Here is a 24,664-nt window from a genome sequence, read left to right as displayed (position 1 = left end):
CCTCATACAGCATTTTGCATCTGGAGATGACGTCCCATTTTATTCCTGTATAGTCTTCTAATTATTTTGGCTGATAAACATATTAATAGTACATAAGGTTAATGTCTCACCTTAAAGTGTAAAATGAATTGGTAGATCGGGACCGCGCTTTGTATGTACCTCAGTGACGTATAGTGATACTATGATCATTTAATACTGAAACAAAAAACTGCTGAAAGTTAGTGACTTGGGTTATGGGCTAGAATTTTACAGAAATATGGAAATGCTATGTAAGTAACCTGTGAATGATTATCTAGGGAGGAAAGAGCTGATCTGACATCTAAGGGTAGGATAAGGATCTCGCATGTCAAACAGGGGCCATGTTCCCCTAAACAGACGTGTAGACTTCATCTTTACAATCCAACTATTGTCAACACGTAGGCTGTAGTGCGGGTGTGATGTGTGTGGTATAGAATGAGGAACCCAGCCCAGCCTGCTTGGCATTCTCATGTAACGGACTGAGAGCAGACAGGAAGTTACTCAAGATGACAGAGTAATTCTCCTGGGCAATCTGCATCGAGGTTCCCACACTGACATTCAGCTAATACACTGTCCTGGACCGACTGATGCCCCCGGCCATTGCCGCCGTCTCTGGCAACGCAGTATTGCTGGGTGCAAATACAAGTGACATTGGCACACTTGCACCAACCACGGGCAAACAAGCTGTTGTACATACATGCACCACATACAGATATGTCCTTCTACACTGTGGCTTCAGTCGTGCCAAAATTGCCCCTCTCAGCGTGCCAGGTCCCAGGTGACGTGGCCGCGCAGAGTGTCTTTCTCTCTCAAATGGGGCGATTCAATTGTTTAGCCGGTGGCTGTTTTTTTAAGTCACCCGACGGAGCGATTCAATTGTTGCTTCACCAGAGCGCGATAGCCGCCTGCACCGGCATTTCTGCTTGCATCCTCAGGAGGGTGCGAGCAAAAATACGCCAGAAACCCGTGGTTAGGGCGCCCATACAGCAGTTAGGGTGTCCTAACCAGAACTTTAGACGGGTTTAGTTGTTCTACACAGCTAAACCCGGTCTGATAGTGCGTGGAGACAGCGATAATTAATGAGCGTCCAGAACAATTGAATTGCAAAACCGGGCGCTCATTAATTATCACCACACGTGCAACAATTGAATTACACCGATCATGTCTGTCTTATTCACATAAATAAAACTACTGAGAGCGACAAAACTACATTGTTAGATGACACTTATCGATGTGACGTGCAACAAATGTGTATCAGTGTGTGACTGATGGCCTGATTCATAGCCGCTCGCTCGCGCTGTGCGTTCGCATGTGGCCCGATGTTCTGCGTACATGCATGCGCATGCTTTGTTCTGCACGTGCGCGAACGAAACACTAATAACGGGGGGTTGGAGATGTGAACGCAGCCGTGCCTGGGTATTTCAACGCCGTTTTAGAGGCGTGCATAATTAACAGACAGCGCCATAGTACACGTCACGCCTTTTTTTTACACTGATTTCCTCGCAAAGCTTGCGGGAGGGTAAAAACGGCAACCACTGCGTTAGCATCCGATGGTGCTCGATGTACCAATGTTTTAATACATTTCCTGGAGATGACGTGGTGCTGGTGGGCGGCTCTGCCTGTGCGATTGGGCGTACGCTCAGACAAAGTGGCCGCTCGCTAAGACATGGTGGGTGTGCTTATGCCTTCCCGTGGCGTCACTTTGACAAATTTTCATCCGCATCCAGCGAGCGTACGCAGATAGTGAACGGGTCTGAATCAAGCCCTGTGTAAAAAGTCAGAGGTGTTATCTATAATGGGTGCAAGGTGTGCGGTGCACACGGGCCCCTGGGTCCTCAGGGGCCCACACCAAACACCCTGCACCCATACATTCTAATACTTACCCAGGTCCGCTGGAGAGGCGCTACACAGAATGCCTGGAAAATGGCTACTGCTGCCATTTCCCCGGTGTCCTGCACATGCGCAATAGACTCCGAGCACAGTCTAGTGCCTGGAGTCTACTGAACCTCCGTGTGCCATGGCCGTCGGAGAGTGAGGAGGGGGTCCTGGACGGTGAGTGAACACGGGTCCCCTCCTCTACGCCCCTGTAAAAAGGTCTACGATACAATCGGCTGCGGCTTTTCCAATTCTGTTGTGTTCGATCTGTAACTTTGCATGTGGGTAAAACCAATCCCGGTGCGGTTCCTGTCGCCATCCGGCGTCTATGGTGCACCGTGAGCGGCTTCCTCTGGGCGTCTCGCATAGACGTGAGGTGTATGAGAACACATCTGTATGTGAGCAAAACGTGCCGGGAATTCAGCGCGTGTACGTGTAACTCCTATGGGCAGATTCTTCACGCAGTGGAGCCCTGAGCATGGCTGGCTATTGCCTTATATGTACAGTATGTAGTTCAGGCCCTGAAATGTAAACGCCAAGGTCATCGCCCAAGATGGAAACCTCTCCCCCTGCGTAGAAGAGACCCCGCCCATGGGAGCATTGCACCACACTCCCTGCCGTTATTTCCCAGCAGCGGGCGGGAGGTACGGCCGCCATCCTCAGCTCCTCAGGAGCACAGCACTTGGTTGTGACTTTGAAGCCCAGCTCTGCGCTCCCAGCTGAGCAATGACAGGCAGCGCAGCACTCGACAGGCAAGACGCTGCTGGCTGTTTCTCCTTACCGTATACGTACGAAGTGGCGCATGCTTCTCAACGGGTTTGACCTCAAAAATTTAAAGTGCCAGTAATATTAAGTGCAAAAGCTGCAGCTTCGTAAATATACCCCATGGAGTGTTTTAGGAGGGGCCGTAACTAGGGTAGTGTGACCAGGGCCATGTCACAGGGCACCGCAGGGCAGGGGGCGCTGTGTGGGCCTGTCACTTTCCTGTTTATTATCATTCTCACTTGTAGCTTCCTCTTATTTTATCCCCAGCATCTCCTGGCCTCCCCTATCCCTTCCCTGGCCCTTCCCCATGAGGCCATGGCCCTCTCTCAGGTGCACTATATTATGTCCCTATTTATCCCCAGCATCTCCTGGCCTCCCCTATCTTTTCCCTGGCCCTTCCCCATGAGGCCATGGCCCTCTCTCAGGTGCACTATATTATGTCCCTGTTTATCCCCAGCATCTCCTGGCCTCCCCTATCTCTTCCCTGGCCCTTCTCCATGAGGCCATGGCCCTCTCTCAGGTGCACTATATTATGTCCCTATTTATCCCCAGCATCTCCTGGCCTCCCCTATCTCTTCCCTGGCCCTTCTCCATGAGGCCATAGCCCTCTCTCAGGGGCACTATATTATGTCCCTATTTATCCCCAGCATCTCCTGGCCTCCCCTATCTCTTCCCTGGCCCTTCCCCGTGAGGCCATGGCCCTCTCTCAGGTGCACTATATTATGTCCCTATTTATCCCCAGCATCTCCTGGTGTCCCCTATCTCTTCCCTGGCCCTTCCCCATAAGGCCATGGCCCTCTCTCAGGTGCACTATATTATGTCTCTATTTATCCCCACCATCTCCTGGCCTCCCCTATCTCTTCCCTGGCCTATATTATGTCCCTGTTTATCCCCAGCATCTCCTGGCCTCCCCTATCTCTTCCCTGGCCCTTCCCCATAAGGCCATGGCCCTCTCTCAGGTGCGCTATATTATGTCTCTATTTATCCCCAGCATCTCCTGGCCTCTCCTATCTCTTCCCTGGCCCTTCCCCATGAGGCCATGGCCCTCTCTCAGGTGCACTATATTATGTCCCTATTTATCCCCGGCATCTCATGGCCTCCCCTATCTCTTCCCTTGCCCTTCCCCATGAGGCCATGGCCCTCTCTCAGGTGCACTATATTATGTCCCTATTTATCCCCGGCATCTCCTGGCCTCCCCTATCTCTTCCCTGGCCCTTCCCCATAAGGCCATGGCCCTCTCTCAGGTGCGCTATATTATGTCTCTATTTATCCCCAGCATCTCCTGGCCTCTCCTATCTCTTCCCTGGCCCTTCCCCATGAGGCCATGGCCCTCTCTCAGGTGCGCTATATTATGTCGCTATTTATCCCCAGCATCTCCTGGCCTCTCCTATCTCTTCCCTGGCCCTTCCCCATAAGGCCATGGCCCTCTCTCAGGTGCACTATATTATGTCCCTATTTATCCCCAGCATCTCATGGCCTCCCCTATCTCTTCCCTGGCCCTTCCCCATGAGGCCATGGCCCTCTCTCAGGTGCACTATATTATGTCCCTATTTATCCCCGGCATCTCCTGGCCTCCCCTATCTCTTCCCTGGCCCTTTCCCATAAGGCCATGGCCCTCTCTCAGGTGCGCTATATTATGTCTCTATTTATCCCCAGCATCTCCTGGCCTCCCCTATATCTTCCCTGGCCCTTCCCCATGAGGCCATGGCCCTCTCTCAGGTGCACTATATTATGTCCCTATTTATCCCCAGCATCTCCTGGCCTCCCCTATCTCTTCCCTGGCCCTTCCCCATGAGGCCATGGCCCTCTCTCAGGTGCACTATATTATGTCCCTATTTATCCCCAGCATCTCCTGGTGTCCCCTATCTCTTCCCTGGCCCTTCCCCATAAGGCCATGGCCCTCTCTCAGGTGCACTATATTATGTCTCTATTTATCCCCACCATCTCCTGGCCTCCCCTATCTCTTCCCTGGCCTATATTATGTCCCTGTTTATCCCCAGCATCTCCTGGCCTCCCCTATCTCTTCCCTGGCCCTTCCCCATAAGGCCATGGCCCTCTCTCAGGTGCGCTATATTATGTCTCTATTTATCCCCAGCATCTCCTGGCCTCTCCTATCTCTTCCCTGGCCCTTCCCCATGAGGCCATGGCCCTCTCTCAGGTGCACTATATTATGTCCCTATTTATCCCCGGCATCTCATGGCCTCCCCTATCTCTTCCCTTGCCCTTCCCCATGAGGCCATGGCCCTCTCTCAGGTGCACTATATTATGTCCCTATTTATCCCCGGCATCTCCTGGCCTCCCCTATCTCTTCCCTGGCCCTTCCCCATAAGGCCATGGCCCTCTCTCAGGTGCGCTATATTATGTCTCTATTTATCCCCAGCATCTCCTGGCCTCTCCTATCTCTTCCCTGGCCCTTCCCCATGAGGCCATGGCCCTCTCTCAGGTGCGCTATATTATGTCGCTATTTATCCCCAGCATCTCCTGGCCTCTCCTATCTCTTCCCTGGCCCTTCCCCATAAGGCCATGGCCCTCTCTCAGGTGCACTATATTATGTCCCTATTTATCCCCAGCATCTCATGGCCTCCCCTATCTCTTCCCTGGCCCTTCCCCATGAGGCCATGGCCCTCTCTCAGGTGCACTATATTATGTCCCTATTTATCCCCGGCATCTCCTGGCCTCCCCTATCTCTTCCCTGGCCCTTTCCCATAAGGCCATGGCCCTCTCTCAGGTGCGCTATATTATGTCTCTATTTATCCCCAGCATCTCCTGGCCTCCCCTATCTCTTCCCTGGCCCTTCCCCATGAGGCCATGGCCCTCTCTCAGGTGCGCTATATTATGTCCCTATTTATCCCCAGCATCTCCTGGCCTCTCCTATCTCTTCCCTGGCCCTTCCCCATAAGGCCATGGCCCTCTCTCAGGTGCACTATATTATGTCTCTATTTATCCCCAGCATCTCCTGGCCTCTCCTATCTCTTCCCTGGCCCTTCCCCATGAGGCCATGGCCCTCTCTCAGGTGCACTATATTATGTCCCTATTTATCCCCAGCATCTCCTGGCCTCCCCTATCTCTTCCCTGGCCCTTCCCCATGAGGCCATGGCCCTCTCTCAGGTGCGCTATATTATGTCCCTGTTTATCCCCAGCATCTCCTGGCCTCCCCTATCTCTTGTGCGCTATATTATGTCCCTATTTATCCCCAGCATCTCCTGGCCTCTCCTATCTCTTCCCTGGCCCTTCCCCATGAGGCCATGGCCCTCTCTCAGGTGCACTATATTATGTCCCTATTTATCCCCAGCATCTCATGGCCTCCCCTATCTCTTCCCTGGCCCTTCCCCATGAGGCCATGGCCCTCTCTCAGGTGCACTATATTATGTCCCTATTTATCCCCGGCATCTCCTGGCCTCCCCTATCTCTTCCCTGGCCCTTCCCCATAAGGCCATGGCCCTCTCTCAGGTGCGCTATATTATGTCTCTATTTATCCCCGACATCTCCTGGCCTCCCCTATCTCTTCCCTGGCCCTTCCCCATAAGGCCATGGCCCTCTCTCAGGTGCGCTATATTATGTCTCTATTTATCCCCGGCATCTCCTGGCCTCTCCTATCTCTTCCCTGTCCCTTCCCCATGAGACCATGGCCCTCTCTCAGATGCGCTATATTATGTCACTATTTATCCCCAGCATCTCCTGGCCTCTCCTATCTCTTCCCTGGCCCTTCCCCATAAGGCCATGGCCCTCTCTCAGGTGCACTATATTATGTCTCTATTTATCCCCAGCATCTCCTGGCCTCCCCTATCTCTTCCCTGGCCCTTCCCCATGAGGCCATGGCCCTCTCTCAGGTGCGCTATATTATGTCTCTATTTATCCCCAGCATCTCCTGGCCTCTCCTATCTCTTCCCTGGCCCTCTCTCAGGTGCGCTATATTATGTCCCTATTTATCCCCAGCATCTCCTGGCCTCTCCTATCTCTTCCCTGACCCTTCCCATGAGGCCATGGCCTTCTCTCAGGTGCACTATATTATGTCCCTATTTATCCCCAGCATCTCCTGGCCTCTCCTATCTCTTCCCTGGACCTTCCCCATGAGGCCATGGTCCTCTCTCAGGTGCACTATATTATGTCCCTATTTATCCCCAGCATCTCCTGGCCTCCCCTATCTCTTCCCTGGCCCTTCCCCATGAGGCCATGGCCCTCTCTCAGGTGCACTATATTATGTCCCTATTTATCCCCAGCATCTCCTGGCCTCCCCTATCTCTTCCCTGGCCCTTCCCCATGAGGCCATGGCCCTCACTCAGGTGCATTATATATAGTCCCTATTTATCCCCAGCATCTCCTGGCCTCCCCTATCTCTTCCCTGGCCCTTCCCCATGAGGCCATGGCCCTCTCTCAGGTGCACTATATTATGTCCCTATTTATCCCCAGCATCTCCTGGCCTCCCCTATCTCTTCCCTGGCCCTTCCCATGAGGCCATGGCCCTTTTCAGGTGAACTATCTTATGTCCCTATTTAAAAAATGGGAGGGGGGGTGCCAATGCTCTCTCTGGTACAAGGCACCAAAAAATCTAATTACGTTCTGGTTTTGGGCACCCCTAAGGCATTAGCCCCCCACCCCATGACCCCACCTGGTTTTGCCTGATGCTAGCACCCTCCCTGGATACAGTTAGTGTTTTGCAGTGTTAAGATGGAGCAGTGGGGGCTGAAAAATCCCTGGTCTAAATTGTTCTAGGAGACCCAAACATTTCCGGATGAGTCCATGGTCCTCACCAAGGACCCCAATAATTTACGTTTGAACTGGGCGCGAGCGCCGGAGTAATTCATCATTGCTCCAGAGCGGAGACAGCCGATCCGAAAGTCAACTGTCTCCACGGCGTCCAGCCGAAGTAGCCGGACAGGGGTGTTTGTTTTAGCAGCCAATGAGAATCAGACAGACTCTCATGCACTCACAGCCAGAGCCGGGCTGGAGCTTAATTATGAGCTCCGCCTTCCGGCTCCCGGAGTGGGTGAAGGGAGAGACGTCATGACATCTCTCCCATAGTGCCAAGCAGGAGGACAGAGGAGCGGACAGCGGTGGGCGCAGGAGCGGGGATTCAGGTAAGTATTGTGTTTTGTGTGTGACTTTGTGATATATGTAAGGGGCACTGCATAAGGGGGACCACTGCTGAGGGCACTGTATAAGGGGCAGTACTGGGGGCACTGCATAGGGGGGACCACTACCTAGGGGCACTGTATAAGGGGCACTGCATAAGGATGACCACTACTGGGGGCACTGCATAGGAGGGACCACTACCTAGGGGCACTGTATAGGGGGGACCACTACTGGGGCACTGTATAGGGGGGACCACTACTGGGGGCACTGCATAGGAGGGACCACTACCTAGGGGCACTGTATAAGGGGCACTGCATAAGGATGACCACTACCAGGGGCACTGCATAGGGAGGACCACTACTGAGGTCACTGTATAAAGGGTACTACTGGGGTCACTGCATACAGGGGACCACTACTGGGGGCAATGTATAAGGAGTACTACTGGGGGCACTATATAAGTCGAACTACTGGGGGCACTGTACAAGGGGCACTATTGGGGGCACTGTATAATGGGCACTACTACATGGGGCACATGCATAATGGGCACTGCTACTGGGAACATTGCATAAGGGGCACTACTACAGTGGGAATTGCAAGAGGGGCACTACTACTGGGGGCATTAAGGTGCAAATGGAATGGAAAGGAATGTTCCCAGAGTGACACGCCCCCTTTATTCAGTGGCCACACCCATTTCTGCAGTGCACATAGGGGGAAGGGGCTCCATTTTTCATCTTGCCATGGACTCCAAATACCCTAATTACTCCACTGATGGTATCTTACAATAATAATAATAATAATAACAATAATAATAATAACAATAATAATAATAAGTGCTATTATAAGCAATCTCATTAACTATGTCGTAATGTCCTGGGCCAAAATGTATTTTCCATAAGATAAGTTTTATTTTACAGGCCCTTTTGAGTGCCTTCTTTTCTAAATAATATATATATATATATATATATATATATATATATATATTTAAATTTATTATCAGTTATTTATATAGCGCACACATATTCCGCAGCGCTTTACAGAGAATATTTGGCCAATCACATCAGTCCCTGCCCCAGTGGAGCTTACACTCTATATTCCCTATCACATGTACACACACACAGACACACACTAGGTTTTAATTTGAGTTGGGAGCCAATTAACCTACCAGTATATTTTTGGAGTGGGAGGAAACCGGAGCACCCGGAGGAAACCCACGCAAGCCCAGGGAGAATATACAAACTCCGCACAGTTAGGGCCGTGGTGGGAATCGAACCCACAACCTCAGTGCTGTGAGGCAGTAATGCTAACCATTACACCGTAATGGTTAGCATTATTATATAAGGGCATGTAAAAACAAAAAAACCTTGCGCCCAATCTTGGATTACAGTGAGTATGCACGCTTCCGATACCTGCGGTATCCAATAAAAAAAAAAAGTGATCACGGCGTTTTCAGCTCTTAAAATCCCGCGCAGCGGAAAAAAAAAAAAAGTACACTTACCTGCCCGAGTGTCTCCGCAGCTCCCGGTGGCCTCCCCTCCATCTGGGAGGGGGCTGCTGAGAGTCCCGGGGGCTGCTGGGAGGCTCCAAGTGTGGCAGGGAGGTGCAAGGGCTGCTGGGAGATGTGCTGCTGAGAGATATAGTTCTCCCAGCGCCCGTTACGGGAGGAATACACTTACGTTAGGGGGGTACACACACACTCATACACCCACTCACTCATACACACGGACATACTCACCGCTGCTCCTGGAGACTAGGGAACTTATTCAGACCTGATCGCAAAATGCGGCCGCTCCCTGGCAATAAGGGGCGGGATATTTAAATCAAGCGCTCGCACTGCATGGCGTAAGGACGCCTTCTATGTCTTAGTGAGCTACGGCACTGAGTGTGCTCGCTAGTGTACTGTATAAAGACGCCCCCTTTCCACTCGCATCACGCTTCATCTCCGGGAATTGTAGGTTTAATAGGTAACATCGAGAGCCATTGGAGATGGTGATTACAAGCAAACAAAATCACATCGCAAAGACAGGCTTGCGCACTGCGAATTATACGCATGCGCAGACGGGCGAAATTCGTTCAGAGCGAGCGAGCGCAACTTAGCAACCGGGTCTGAATCAGATCCTAGGTCCCGACACTGGATGCAGAAGACACCGCTTCGGAAGGTGAGTAATTAAGGACTAATTAAGCTAATTGGAAACTTCCAACAATTGCTTAATTAGTCCTATTGGGGGAAGGGGCGTGCCGCCGGGGTCCCAGAGCAAGACCTACTGAATTTTTCTAAAATTAACAATTTTTTTTTCCTAAAAAAAACCTCTTTGCACTCAAAATAGAAAAAAAACAAAAAAAACACCTAATTGAATAGTAAAACTCCCGCACCTGCAATAAAAACCTCGCAGGTGCGGAATTTTTGCTATTCTCACCCCCTAAATTGAATATGCCCAATAATATATATAGAACTGATAGCTCCAACCCCAGTAGCCCCACACCCACACCCACAGTTGATAATATTAATAATTCTATTTATTTAGAGCTTTTCTCCAATAGGACTCAAAGTGCTTTGCAGATAGTATGAGCATAATACATAGGTTTAGATTTGCATAAAGTACAGAAACCGTGACTATAATACAAAGTTGTGGCAGCCATTTTGGGTCAGCAGTTCCAAGGATTACTCATACTGGCCACGAAGGATCCTGGTGAGGCAGCCATGATGGCCGCACTACATAGAATTACACTGAGCAGAACAAAGGATCTGATTCAGACCCGCTCGCTAAGGCGCAATCGCTCGCTCCGAGCGATTTTCGCCCATCTGCGCATGCGTATCATTCGCAGTGCATGTGCGCAAGCTAGTCTTTGCGATCTGATTTTGGTTGCTCGTAAGCCACAATCAGGCCGCTGCTTTGAGTGACAGATAGCGCCATTTGTGGGTGGTAACAGGGGAAGGTGCTTGTAAATGGGGGAGTGGATGTGCGAATGCAGGCGTGTCTGGCCGCCAAAACGCTGTTTAAAGGGCGTGCATAATTAGCAAAATAGCGTCACTGTACACGTCACCTGCATGTATTTCAGCCAGCGCTGATCGCTGTGCTTGCGGCAGGTTAAGGCAGCCCCGTGGGCTGCGAGCAGCTCCGATGGCTCTCGATGTTACCGATTAATCCTACATTTCTCAGAGATGATGTGTGTTGCGAGTGGCAAGGGGGGCGTCTTTAGACACTTGTGAACGCAGTTTGCCATAGCTCACTAAAACATAGCGGGCTTCCTTACGCGACGCAGTGCGAGCACATCAATTAAATAACCGGCCCTTTTTTGCCAGCGAGCGACTGCAACTTGCGAGCGGGTCTGAATGAGCTCCAAAGCCTGGAAGAGATGACACATAATGGGGGACATAATAATACAAGTGGGGCACATTCATAATGCTGGCTGTTTCCGGATGTAGCTCACACAATCACTGGGCAGCTTTATTATCACACTGGGACTTTGAGCCGAACGCTCTGACCAGAGCGCTCGCTCTGAATTAGGGCCCTCCTCCATGAAAATGGAGCGGCCTCCTGGCCGCTCGCATAGCTGTGGGTGACCACCCACAGCATATGCGAGCGGCCAAAAAGATGGTCACGATGGTCTTGACCATCGCGACCATCGGACTTGCGATGGAGACCCTGCGGTAGGGTCTCCCTGCCACAAGCCCTGGAGTGATTTTGGCTCTATCAGAGCCAAAATCACTCCCACTGACATCACTACTGATGTCAGTGGGGCCGGCTTCAGACGGTAGGCATTCCCATGGGAACGCCTCCGTCTGGCCGCCACGCCCCCGGCACGCCCACCAAAGGGGGCGTGCTGTCAATCAACATCGACAGCACGCCCCCTTTGGTGCGAGACCCGGAGCGATGGAAAGCCCGTCGCTCCCCGGGTCTCGCGCATGCGCACGACGGAGCTCCCTCCGTCGTGCGCATGCGCAGTGGGGAACATCGACCCACTTGCGAGCGTACTGCCGCTCACGAGTGGGTCTGAATGACCCCCTTTGTGCTGAGCTAGAGCGTCCCCCCCCCTCCCAAATCCAAATTGGTCTGTACATATTAGATGTGCCCCCTGCAGTTCAACAAGGTGAGAAACTGCCCCTTGGAGCTGCGGTTACTCCTCGCTCTGGACTCGGCCTCTTGTGCACAAACGTGACTGAGAGACGTTGTATAAGAAACGCAAGGGCTCGGTCACACCATATTTTTATGTCCATCTTCTCAGTTACCCCTGAGATCAGGCTAGATGGAGGATTACTGCCATTGTTGCACGCGGCGTCCCAGTTATAGCCATGTGGAGGGGCAGGAGAAGGGCATATCATTGCCTGGGGGGGGGGGGGGAATGGCTCCTTATATAGTGCTGGGTGCTGTAGATGACCCTGGTGTGGCTGCTCCATAGAAGATATCTTCATGGTGTTAGAAAGCGATGAATGAGGGACATCACATAAAGACATAACCAGGAAATAGGCGTTTTATCGCAGTCATGTCTTACACCATAACCTAATGCCTTGGTCACTGCTCCAAATACCAGGACACTTAACGTTAAATGCTTACCGATAGTGTCACATTGGCCACCGCAAGCAACCTGGGGCAGATGTATGAAACTCTGGGAAGTAGTAGATAAACAACCAACCAATCAGCTGTGTTTGAAAAATGACAGTTGGGAGCTGATTGGTTGGTCGTTTATCTACCACTTCCCAGAGCTTCATACATCAGGGTGTCTGAGGATATTACTATGAGCAGGGTCTACAGGAAGCAGCGGGCAGCAGGTTAATGTAAACCCCTAGGTACTGTACGGGATATAATAGGGGGAAGTGATAAGACTGCGGCAGTAATGATGTCTTATTCAGCTTACTTCTACCATGTCAGTAAAAGAATGGGTTAAATCATTTTGGCGAATCAGCTGAGGCTTATTAACATGTGGTTTCTGGCTTTCATCCCTGGCCCTCCCTTACAGTTAGTCACCGTGTAATGGAGCAGCACAGCCCAGCTGATCATGCTTGCACAGTGACAACCTACCAGTCACAAAAGCCTGGAACATTCGCACATCATGACGTAAGGGCTGGTGGCAGACAGCGGCTCACGGACTCCCAGTTCTGTGGCTTAACTACAACCCCCAGTATCCTCAGGATGTTTCCACTCTCTTTGTTCTGTATCCTGTAGACACTGCTGATCCGCAGAGCTGACACTCTAAACTGGGTGCAGATCTATGGTGAGGGTGAAAGATGATGACATTAAAAAAACCAGGGGGGAGGGGGGGGTTGTAAAATATTTATATATTCCTCAGAAGTACTTATCCCAGTCCTCGCAAATGAACCATTTCACCGCGGCATAATGTTCCACCACCAATTCTAACACTTATTTTTTGATTGCAACATCCAGGAAAGAATGAATAAACTAATAACAATCTTTGTTTCGTTACATTAATTCAGGCCACATGACTAAAATAGAGGCAGGTGTGGGAAAATCAGGACTGGTGCAGTAAATGATGTTAGATCAGCTTTCACACATGGGATCAGTACACGGTGATAAATGGTGATCTGTACATTTATCTAAGTAGAAGTGTAAGGATTTGTATGGCTGTAGGTTAAAGTCATTTTACAGTAAATTTTGCTCTAGATCAAGGGTCGGGGTGAAAAATGTCTGCAAATCCGACACAACATCCCAACGGGCTGGCAGAGAGTTCAGAAGGGCACCGGCTGGTACCTGTCAGCAGGGCTATTTATCTGGAAAAATAGGTTCGGGAACTGTGGGTGGAGCTATAGAAAAACTATTATATCTAAATATATTTGGGATGCAGTCGGGAAGCCGGCTGACGTAAGCCCGACATCCAGCTTCCCGACTGCATTATCCCGGCGAGGGTTAAATGACAGGCGTCTAAATCTAGACGCCTGTCATTTTTCCGACGCCGGGAGACCGGCGCCCGGCATCCGTTGCTGGGCACCGCGAGCGGACATCCGCGGGGGGGGAGGGTTAGGTTTAGGGCTCCCGGGGGGGGACTTAGGGTTAGGCACCCCCCGGGAGGGTTAGGCTGGGGAGAGGGAGGGTTAGGGTTAGGCATCCCCGGCGAGGGGACATAGGGTTAGGCACCCCCGGGGGGGGGGACTTAGGGTTAGGCACCCCCGGGGAGGGGGACTTAGGGTTAGGCACCCCCGGGGAGGGGGACTTAGGGTTAGGCACCCCTGGGGAGGGGGACTTAGGGTTAGGCACCCCTGGGGAGGGGGACTTAGGGTTAGGCACCCCTGGGGGGGGGACTTAGGGTTAGGCACCCCTGGGGGGGGGACTTAGGGTTAGGCACCCCCGGGGGGGAACTTAGGGTTAGGCACCCCCGGGGGGGGGACTCAGGGTTAGGCACCCCCGGGCGGGGGGACACTTAGGGTTAGGCACCCCCGGGGGGGGACTTAGGGTTAGGCAGCGGGGAAGGGGGGGTTAGGCACTTAGAGGGGAGATTAGGGTTAGGCACTTGGGGGGAGAGGTTAGGGATCGGCACCCCTAAGGAGGGTTAGGGTTAGGGGGGTTAGGATAGTAGATACTTACCTTAGGACGATCGGGATTTCCAGCGCTGTCGGGCTTCCGCTGCCAGCCTCTGCTGTTTTGTCGGGCTGCCGCTGCCGGGATTCGAACTCCCGCCATGCCGCTGCCGGGATATCATACCGATTCCATATATTTATAGTATTTAGAAAAGAAGGCACTCAAAAAGGGACATTAAAATGTAACTTATCATGTGGAAAACACATTTTGGTCATAGTTAATGAGAGGGTCAGGAACTGAGGACTTGATTCAGACCCGCTCGCCCGATGCATATTCAAATCCGGCTAACTAACAGCAAGGCAGGCGATCGCACAACAAGGCTTAAGCACGCCCACTATGTCTTGGCGTGTGATCGCCCTATGTATGCAGATGCCCACCAGCCTGTCTTAAGACGCTCACTTACGCACGTCATCTCCAGGATGTGTATGCAACCATCGGTATCATCGGAAGCGAATGCAGCGCTTGTGTTTGACCATACCCTACCGCAAACACTGCGAGCACTTTAGTGTGAAATTCAGCCAGGTAACGTGTACTATGACGCTGCGTCTTAATTATGCACGCCTCTGAAATGGCGCTGAGACACTCGGGCACACCTGCGTTCGCACCTCCACTCATTTTCATGGACCAACCCCTGTCACCACCCACAAACGGCTTCTCCTGTCACTCGCTCGGCTGAGCAGTCTATGCATCCTAACGAGTGGGTCTGAATTGGGCCCCGAGTTCCCGCTGAAAAATAGCCCTGCCTGTCAGTAATAGCCCTGCCTGTCAGTAATAGCCCTGCCTGTCCGTAATAGCACTGCCTGTCCGTAATAGCACTGCCTGTCCGTAATAGCACTGCCTATCAGTAATAGCCCTGCCTGTCAGTAATAGCCCTTCCTGTCAGTAATAGCCCTGCCTATCAGTAATAGCCCTGCCTGTCAGTAATAGCCCTGCCTGTCAGTAATAGCCCTTCCTGTCAGTAATAGCCCTGCCTGTCAGTAATAGCCCTTCCTGTCAGTAATAGCCCTGCCTGTCAGTAATAGCCCTGCCTGTCAGTAATAGCCCTGCCTGTCAGTAATAGCCCTGCCTGTCAGTAATAGGCCTCCATGTGATTCAGTAATTGGCCCTTAAGTGATGCAATGTATTCGGAAAACTGCACATTCACAGATCTTCTATACTCCCCAGGGTGCATCATGGATTAGTGCAGAGTTCTGGGGTCATTCAGTCATTTCCAGCAAAATTCTTGTGATGCATATGGGACCAGGGGCACCGAGAGGGGGGCAAGCTAAACGACCCACAGCTATACGAGCGTCCAGGAGGACCCTCCATATTAATGGAGGTGGGCCCTGATTCAGAGCGAGCGCTCTGGTCAGAGCGTCCGGCTCTGAATCAGGGCCTATATTCCTCCATTTAGAGAGAACATTGGTCCCACAATTTACAGAGGCTTATTTATCATTAATGGAGATGTTGCCTCACTATTTGCAGTGACAGGACACCATACATACAGTATGGGCAATTTATGAAGGAACCTTGCCAGGGCAGAGCACCCCCATAAATGATGAGATTACAGTATAGCAGCGGTTCTCAAACTCGGTCCTCAGGACCCCACACAGGTCACGTTTTGCAGGTCTCCTGGCAGGTGCACAGGTGTAATCATTACTCACTGACGCATTTTAAAAGGTCCACAGGTGGAGCTAATTATTTCACTTGATTCAGTGTGGAGACATGGAAAACATGCACTGTTTGGGGTCCTGAGGACCGAGTTTGAGAACCTGTGCAGTATAGGGATCGTGTTCCCTATCACCAACACTTCATACTTACCTACCTTTCAGAATCTCTTCCAGGGAGAAGCCCGGGTAAGAGAAGCAGCAGGGGGCCGATGGGGGCGGGGCCTAACGAATCGCACCATTAAGCCCCGCCCCCTCGCAGTAAAACTGTCGCGATTGGGTAAAATTTACATAGGAGGCGGGGCCAAATGCTGTGATTCATGCAGAATCACATCTTAAGTCCCGCCCCCCTTCACAGAGACCCGCGATCGCCGCGGGTATTCTCCTCATTCTGCCCACTTCACTAGGAAGTGGGCAGAAATCGGGAGAAATGCCTACCCTTCCGGGGGTGCGGGGGGTTACCCGAAAAATCGTGAGCCTCCCGCGAAAACCGCGAGGGTAGGCATGTATGCCATACGTCCGTGTTCTGACCTGGCCGTACCACTGCACCACGTATGTGCACAGATGCAGCACAGAGGGGAGGGGAGGAACATGCGGCCAGTTGGGAAGGGATTAGAAGATTTTGGAGCATGATAAATGTTGACGTTGTTAGTAAATGATGGAGAGACGTGAGGGGTCTCTGGTGTTGTAGCATTAATATAATTCCCCACTTACTTCTTTTTCCCATAATCCTGTGAAAACGTCATGGCTTACGTCTATATCCATCTCCGGGCATATTTTACGTTTTCGCTCTGCACCTGTTGCACCAGCGTTCCCGTGCAACCATCGTCACTTGGGACTGGAGGGGCTTGATGTAGGTGCAGGTCTCTGAGGGCATTTATGGAAACTGCGGATTATGCAGCATTGCCAGAAGCCTAAATGCGCATATTTTGGATAGGGCTCGTGCGAGTGTGCAGTAATGATGATAATCTGGATCATATAGATATGTGTGCCCTATTGACGGCAGCATGCAGAGTTAATAGCAACTCTAGTGGAATTTCAGTCACACCAAACAGTCCCAGTACTTAGCCAGGCCTCAGGTTTATTGGAAGTGTAGTAGTTACTGGTACAGCCGTACTCACCGTTATACACTGGCTGGTCTGAATGGAGCGGAGCATATACAGAGCATATACATCACCATCCGGTGATGCATGTGGGTAGCGGAGCTTGTATGAGATGTGCTGTATAAATATGGCCAGTATACAGGGCATTCTGGCAGGGTCTCTGGAGCTAAATTAAACATGTCTGTGTCTCACTCTGGTGCTCATACACAGTGACAAAATGGCACTGCGCATGCACAGAAGACCAAATGGCGGCCATCTTGGTAAAGGAGAATGCTTCAGTTATGGAGCATTTATGGAGTCAGTGTTGTAGTGCACTACATACAGTATTTCAACAGATCAAACCAACACAGGGCCGCTCCCAGCTTGTAGCTAATCTAGAAAACAAGAAGTGAGGCTCTGTTCCTGTTTTATAGATTCTCACAGTGTGGTTGGGGGATATTCCTGACTGTGACACTTATTAACTTTAAACTCTCCTTCCATACAGAATCACTAGCTCTGAAGGGAGATCGTATAGGATGGTGTCTGAGTATAGAATCTATAGATCTGGTGGGATGTTGGATGAGATGGTGTCTGAGTACAGTATGTATAGATCTGGTGGGATGTTGGTTGGGATGGTGTCTGAATATGGAATCTATAGATCTGGTGGGATATTGGATGGGATGGTGTCTGAGTACAGTATGTATAGATCTGGTGGGATGTTGGATGGGATGGTATCTGAGGGCCTAATTCAGACCCGCTCGCAAGCGGGTCGATGTTGCCTAAGTGCGCACTAGTGATGTCAGTGGGAGTGCTTTTGGCTCTGATAGAGCCAAAAGCACTCCAGGGCTTGCGGCAGCGAGACCCAACCACAAGGGTCTCGTCGCAAACCCGATGGTCGCAATGGTCTTGACCATCGCGACCATCATTTTGGCCACTCGCTATAGCTGTGGGTGGTCACCCACAGCTATGCGAGTGGCCAGGAGGCCGCTCCAAAAAGGAGGAGAGACGGCCCTGATTCAGAGCGAGCACTCTTTCAGAGCGTCCGGCTCTGAATCAGGGCCTGAGTACAGTATGTATAGATGTGGTGGGATATTGGATGGGATGGTGTCTGAGTATAGAATCTATAGATCTGGTGGGATATTGGATGGGATGGTATCTACGTACAGTATGTATACATCTAGTGGGATATTGGATGGGATGGTGTCTGAGTACAGTATACATAGATCTGGTGGGATGTTGGATGGGGTAGTGTCTGAGTACAGTATGTATACATCTATGTATAGATCTGGTGGAATGTTGGATAGGATGGTGTCTGCGTACAGTACGTATACATCTAGTGGGATATTGGATGGGATGGTGTCTGAGTGTAGAATCTATACTGTAGATCTGGTGGGATATTGGATGGGATGGTGTCTGAGTACAGTATGTATATTTCTGGTGGAATATTGGATGGGATGGTGGCTGAACATGGAAGCTATAGATCTGGTGGGAGATTGGATGGGATAGTGTCTGAGTACAGTATGTATACATCTAGTGGGATATTGGATGGGATGGTGTCTGAGTGTAGAATCTATACTGAAGATCTGGTGGGATGTTGTATGAGATGGTGTATGTATAGATCTGGAGGAATGTTGGATAGGATGGTGACTGAGTATAGAAGCTCTATGGTGGGATATTGGATGGGATGGTGTCTGCATACAGTATGTATACATCTAGTGGGATATTGGATGGGATGGTGTTTGAGTACAGTATTTATAGATCTGGTGAGATGTTGGATGAGATGGTGTCTGAATATGGAATCTATAGATCTGGTCGGATATTGGATGGGATAGTGTCTGAGTGTAGAATCTATACTGTAGACCTGGTGGGATGTTGGATGAGATGGTGTCTGAGTACAGTATGTATAGATGTGGTGGGATGTTGGATGGGATGGTGTCTGAGTGTAGAATCAATACTGTAGATCTGGTGGGATATTGGATGGGATGGTGTCTGAGTATAGAATCTATAGATCTGGTGGGATGTTGAATGGGATGGTGTCTGAGTACAGTATGAATATTTCTGGTGGGATATTGGATGCGATGGTGTCTGAACATGGAAGCTATAGATCTGGTGAGAGATTGGATGGGATGGTGTCTGCGTACAGTATGTATACATCTAGTGGGATATTGGATGGGATGGTGTCTGAGTGTAGTATCAATACTGTAGATCTGGTGAGAGATTGGATGGGATGGTGTCTGCATACAGTAAGTATACATCTAGTGGGATATTGGATGGGATGGTGTTTGAATACAGTATGTATACATCTAGTGGGATATTGGATGGGTTGGTGTTTGAGTACAGTATGAATACATCTAGTGGGATATTGGATGGGATGGTGTTTGAATACAGTATGTATACATCTAGTGGGATATTGGATGGAATGGTGTTTGAGTACAGTATGTATAGATCTGGTGAGATGTTGGATGAGATGGTGTCTGAATATGGAATCTATAGATCTGGTCAAATATTGGATGGGATAGTGTCTGAGTGTAGAATCTATACTGTAGACCTGGTGGGATGTTGGATGAGATGGTGTCTGAGTACAGTATGTATATATGTGGTATAGAATCTATAGATCTGGTGGGATGTTGGATGGGATGGTGTCTGAGTATAGAATCTATAGAGCTGGTGAGATGTTGTAGTGAATGGATGGGATGGTGTGTGGCCCTGTAGTGAATGGATGGGATGGTGTGTGTGTCTGTAGTGAATGGAAGGGATGGTGTGTGTCCCTGTAGTGATTGGATGGTGTGTGTCCCTGTAGTGAAAGGATGCGATGGTGTGTGTCCCTGTAGTGATGGATGGGATGGTGTGTGTCCTTGTAGTGAATGGATGGGATGGTGTGTGTCCCTATAGTGATTGGATGGGAGAGAATGTGTCCCTGTAGTGAATGGATGGGATGGTGTGTGTCCCTGTAGTGAATGGATGGGATGGTGTGTGTCCCTGTAGTGAATGGATGGGATGGTGTGTGTCCCTGTAGTGGTTGGATGGGATGGTGTGTGTCCCTGTAGTGGTTGGATGGGATGGTGTGTGTGTCTGTAGTGAATGGATGGGATGGTGTGTGTGTCTGTAGTGAATGGATGGGATGGTGTGTGTCCCTGTAGTGATTGGATGGGATGGTGTGTGTCCCTGTAGTGATTGGATGGGATGGTGTGTGTCCCTGTAGTGATTGGATGGGATGGTGTGTGTCCCTGTAGTGAATGGATGGGATGGTGTGTGTCCCTGTAGTGCATGGATGGGATGGTGTGTGTCCCTGTAGTGGTTGGATGGGATGGTGTGTGTCCCTGTAGTGAATGGATGGGAGGGTGTGTGTCCCTGTAGTGATTGGATGGGAGGGTGTGTGTCCCTGTAGTGATTGGATGGGACGGTGTGTGTCCCTGTAGTGATTGGATGGGAGGGAGTGGGTCCCTGTAGTGATTGGATGGGATGGTGTGTGTCCCTGTAGTGAATGGATGGGATGTAGTGATTGGATGGTGTGTGTGTCTGTAGTGAATGGATGGGAAGGTGTGTGTCCCTGTAGTGATTGGATGGGAGGGAGTGTGTCCCTGTAGTGAATGGATGGGATGATGTGTGTCCCTGTAGTGATGGATGGTATGGTGTGTGTGTCTGTAGTGAATGGATGGGATGGTGTGTGTCCCTGTAGTGAATGGATGGGATGGTGTGTGTCCCTGTAGTGATGGATGGGATGGTGTGTGTGTCTGTAGTGAATGGATGGGAAGGTGTGTGTCCCTGTAGTGAATGGATGGGAAGGTGTGTGTCCCTGTAGTGATTGGATGGGATGGTGTGTGTCCCTGTAGTGAATGGATGGGATGGCGTGTGTCCCTGTAGTGAATGGATGGGATGGTGTGTGTCCCTGTAGTGAATGGATGGGATGGTGTGTGTCCCTGTAGTGGTTGGATGGGATGGTGTGTGTCCCTGTAGTGATTGGATGGTGTGTGTCCCTGTAGTGAATGGATGGGATGGTGTGTGTCCCTGTAGTGATGGATGGGATGGTGTGTGTGTCTGTAGTGAATGGATGGGATGGTGTGTGTCCCTGTAGTGATTGGATGGGAGGGAGTGTGTCCCTGTAGTGATTGGATGGGATGGTGTGTGTCCCTCTAGTGAATGGATGGGATGGTGTGTGTCCCTGTAGTGATGGATGGGATGGTGTGTGTGTCTGTAGTGAATGGATGGGATGGTGTGTGTCCCTGTAGTGATTGGATGGGAGGGAGTGTGTCCCTGTAGTGATTGGATGGGATGGTGTGTGTCCCTGTAGTGAATGGATGGGATGGTGTGTGTCCCTGTAGTGATGGATGGGATGGTGTGTGTGTCTGTAGTGAATGGATGGGATGGTGTGTGTCCCTGTAGTGATTGGATGGGAGGGAGTGTGTCCCTGTAGTGATTGGATGGGAGGGTGTGTGTCCATGTAGTGAATTGATGGGATGGTGTGTGTCCCTGTAGTGAATGGATGGGATGGTGTGTGTCCCTGTAGTGAATGGATGGGATGGTGTGTGTCCCTGTAGTGAATGGATGGGATGGTGTGTGTCCCTGTAGTGGTTGGATGGGATGGTGTGTGTCCCTGTAGTGAATGGATGGGATGGTGTTTGTCCCTGTAGTGAATGGATGGGATGGTGTGTGTCCCTGTAGTGAATGGATGGGATGGTGTGTGTCCCTGTAGTGATGGATGGGATGTTGGGTGTCCCTGTAGTGATTGGATGGGATGTTGGGTGTCCCTGTAGTGAATGGATGGGATGGTGTGTGGCCCTGTAGTGAATGGATGGGATGGTGTGTGTCTGGTTGCACATTGGAGGGACTGGTCTGTGTGTCTGTATAGATTGCAGGGGATGTGTCCCTGTAGTAAATGGAAGGTGTGTGATTAAGGAATCACTATCTGCTGGGACATTGTGAATGGGTGATTTGCAGAATTATCATTATGGAATCACTGCAGGGTGGGATTAGACACCATAGATGTGAGGAACCCATATAATTAGGGGATTTTGGTGCTGTGTTGAATTATATCCTGTAACTAGAAAGAAAAATCTCTGAGGAGTCATTATGTGGGGCAGGAAGAGCTCACTACACTGCTTACACATGGCTCTGAGTGTCAGCTCTATGGCGGAGACAGGAAGCAGCTCGCTGACATAACCAAGAGCTTCTTTTGTTTTCTGTTTTTCTTTTTGACATGAAGAAAATGTCAGAGGTACAGGCGCAGCTTCTGTCAGGCGGAGAACAAAGAAATGAGACCCGCTGCGCTGCCTTTCCTGTTCTTTGTAGTATCGAGGTGGATTCTGTAATAGGAAGTGCTGACATGGACGCATGTTGTATAGTCAGCTATAGGTCTATACACCTATTGCAGACTGCCGACTACACACCAACAGCCGGCTACACACCGACTGCCGGCTACACGCCGACTGCCGGCTACACGCCGACTGCCGGATACACACGGACTGCCGGCTACACACCTACTACTGATTATACACCTACTGCCGGCTACACACAGATTACTGTTTATACACCTATTGCTGATTACACACAGACTACTGATTATACACCTACTGCCGACTACACACCGACTAACGGCTACACACCGACTGCCGATTATACACCTACTGCTGATTATATACCTGATCCAGATTATACACATGGCTACATGTCTGATATAGGCTACACACCTACTGCTGATTATACACCTGATCCAGATTATACACATGGCTACATGTCTGATATAGGCTACACACCTACTGCTGATTATACACCTGATCCAGATTATACACATGGCTACATGTCTGATATAGGCTATACACCTGCTGCTGATTATATACCTGATCCAGATTATACACATGGCTACATGTCTGATATAGGCTATACACCTACTGCTGATTATATACCGGATCCAGATTATACACAAGGCTATATGTCTGATATAGGCTATACACCTACTGCGTATTATACACCTGATCCAGATTATACACATGGCTACATGTCTGATATAGGCTACACACCTACTGCTGATTATATACCTGATCCAGATTATACACATGGCTACATGTCTGATATAGGCTACACACCTACTGCTGATTATACACCTGATCCAGATTATACACATGGCTACATGTCTGATATAGGCTATACACCTACTGCTGATTATATATCTGATCCAGATTATACACTGGGCTACATGTCTGATATAGGCTACACACCTATTGCTGATTATACACCTGATCCAGATTATACACATGGCTACATGTCTGATGTAGGCTATACACCTACTGCTGATTATACACCTGATCCAGATTATACACATGGCTACATGTCTGATATAGGCTATACACCTACTGCTGATTATATATCTGATCCAGATTATACACTGGGCTACATGTCTGATATAGGCTACACACCTACTGCTGATTATACACCTGATCCAGATTATACACATGGCTACATGTCTGATATAGGCTACACACCTACTGCTGATTATACACCTGATCCAGATTATACACATGGCTACATGTCTGATATAGGCTACACACCTACTGCTGATTATATATCTGATCCAGATTATACACTGGGCTACATGTCTGATATAGGCTACACACCTACTGCTGATTATACACCTGATCCAGATTATACACATGGCTACATGTCTGATATAGGCTATAAACCTACTGCTGATTATACACCTGATCCAGATTATACACATGGCTACATGTCTGATATAGGCTATACACCTACTGCTGATTATACACCTGATCCAGATTATACACATGGCTACATGTCTGATATAGGCTACACACCTACTGCTGATTATACACCTGATCCAGATTATACACATGGCTACATGTCTGATATAGGCTATACACCTACTGCTGATTATACACCTGATCCAGATTATACACATGGCTACATGTCTGATATAGGCTACACACCTACTGCTGATTATACACCTGATCCAGATTATACACTGGGCTACATGTCTGATATAGGCTATACCCCTACTGCGTATTATACACCTGATCCAGATTATACACATGGCTACATGTCTGATATAGGCTACACACCTACTGCTGATTATACACCTGATCCAGATTATACACATGGCTACATGTCTGATATAGGCTATACACCTACTGCTGATTATACACCTGATCCAGATTATACACATGGCTACATGTCTGATATAGGCTACACACCTACTGCTGATTATATACCTGATCCAGATTATACACATGGCTACATGTCTGATATAGGGTATACACCTACTGCTGATTATATACCTTATCCAGATTATACACATGGCTACATGTCTGATATAGGCTATACACCTACTGCTGATTATACACCTTATCCAGATTATACACATGGCTACATGTCTGATATAGGCTACACACCTGCTGCTGATTATATACCTGATCCAGATTATACACATGGCTACATGTCTGATATAGGCTATACACCTACTGCTGATTATACACCTGATCCAGATTATACACATGGCTACATGTCTGATATAGGCTATACACCTACTGTTGATTATATACCTGATCCAGATTATACACATGGCTACATGTCTGATATAGGCTATACACCTACTGCTGATTATATACCTGATCCAGATTATACACATGGCTACTTGTCTGATATAGGCTATACACCTACTGCG

The 24,664-nt window shown here is 49.7% G+C and overlaps 1 protein-coding gene across 1 annotated transcript in view; it reads left to right on the top strand.

Annotated features, from left to right (window-relative positions):
* Positions 1-24,664, top strand: part of RHOG (ras homolog family member G) — a 50,082-nt gene that overhangs the window by 654 nt on the left and 24,764 nt on the right. The gene's annotated exons all lie outside the window — the stretch shown is intronic.

This window comes from Taudactylus pleione, unplaced genomic scaffold (assembly GCF_031769625.1).
Source record: "Taudactylus pleione unplaced genomic scaffold, aTauple2 ptg000597l, whole genome shotgun sequence".
NCBI classification, from domain to species: Eukaryota; Metazoa; Chordata; class Amphibia; order Anura; family Myobatrachidae; genus Taudactylus; species Taudactylus pleione.
The sequence above is the reverse complement of the archived record's forward strand: the minus strand, read 5'-3'. Positions and strand labels throughout refer to the sequence as shown.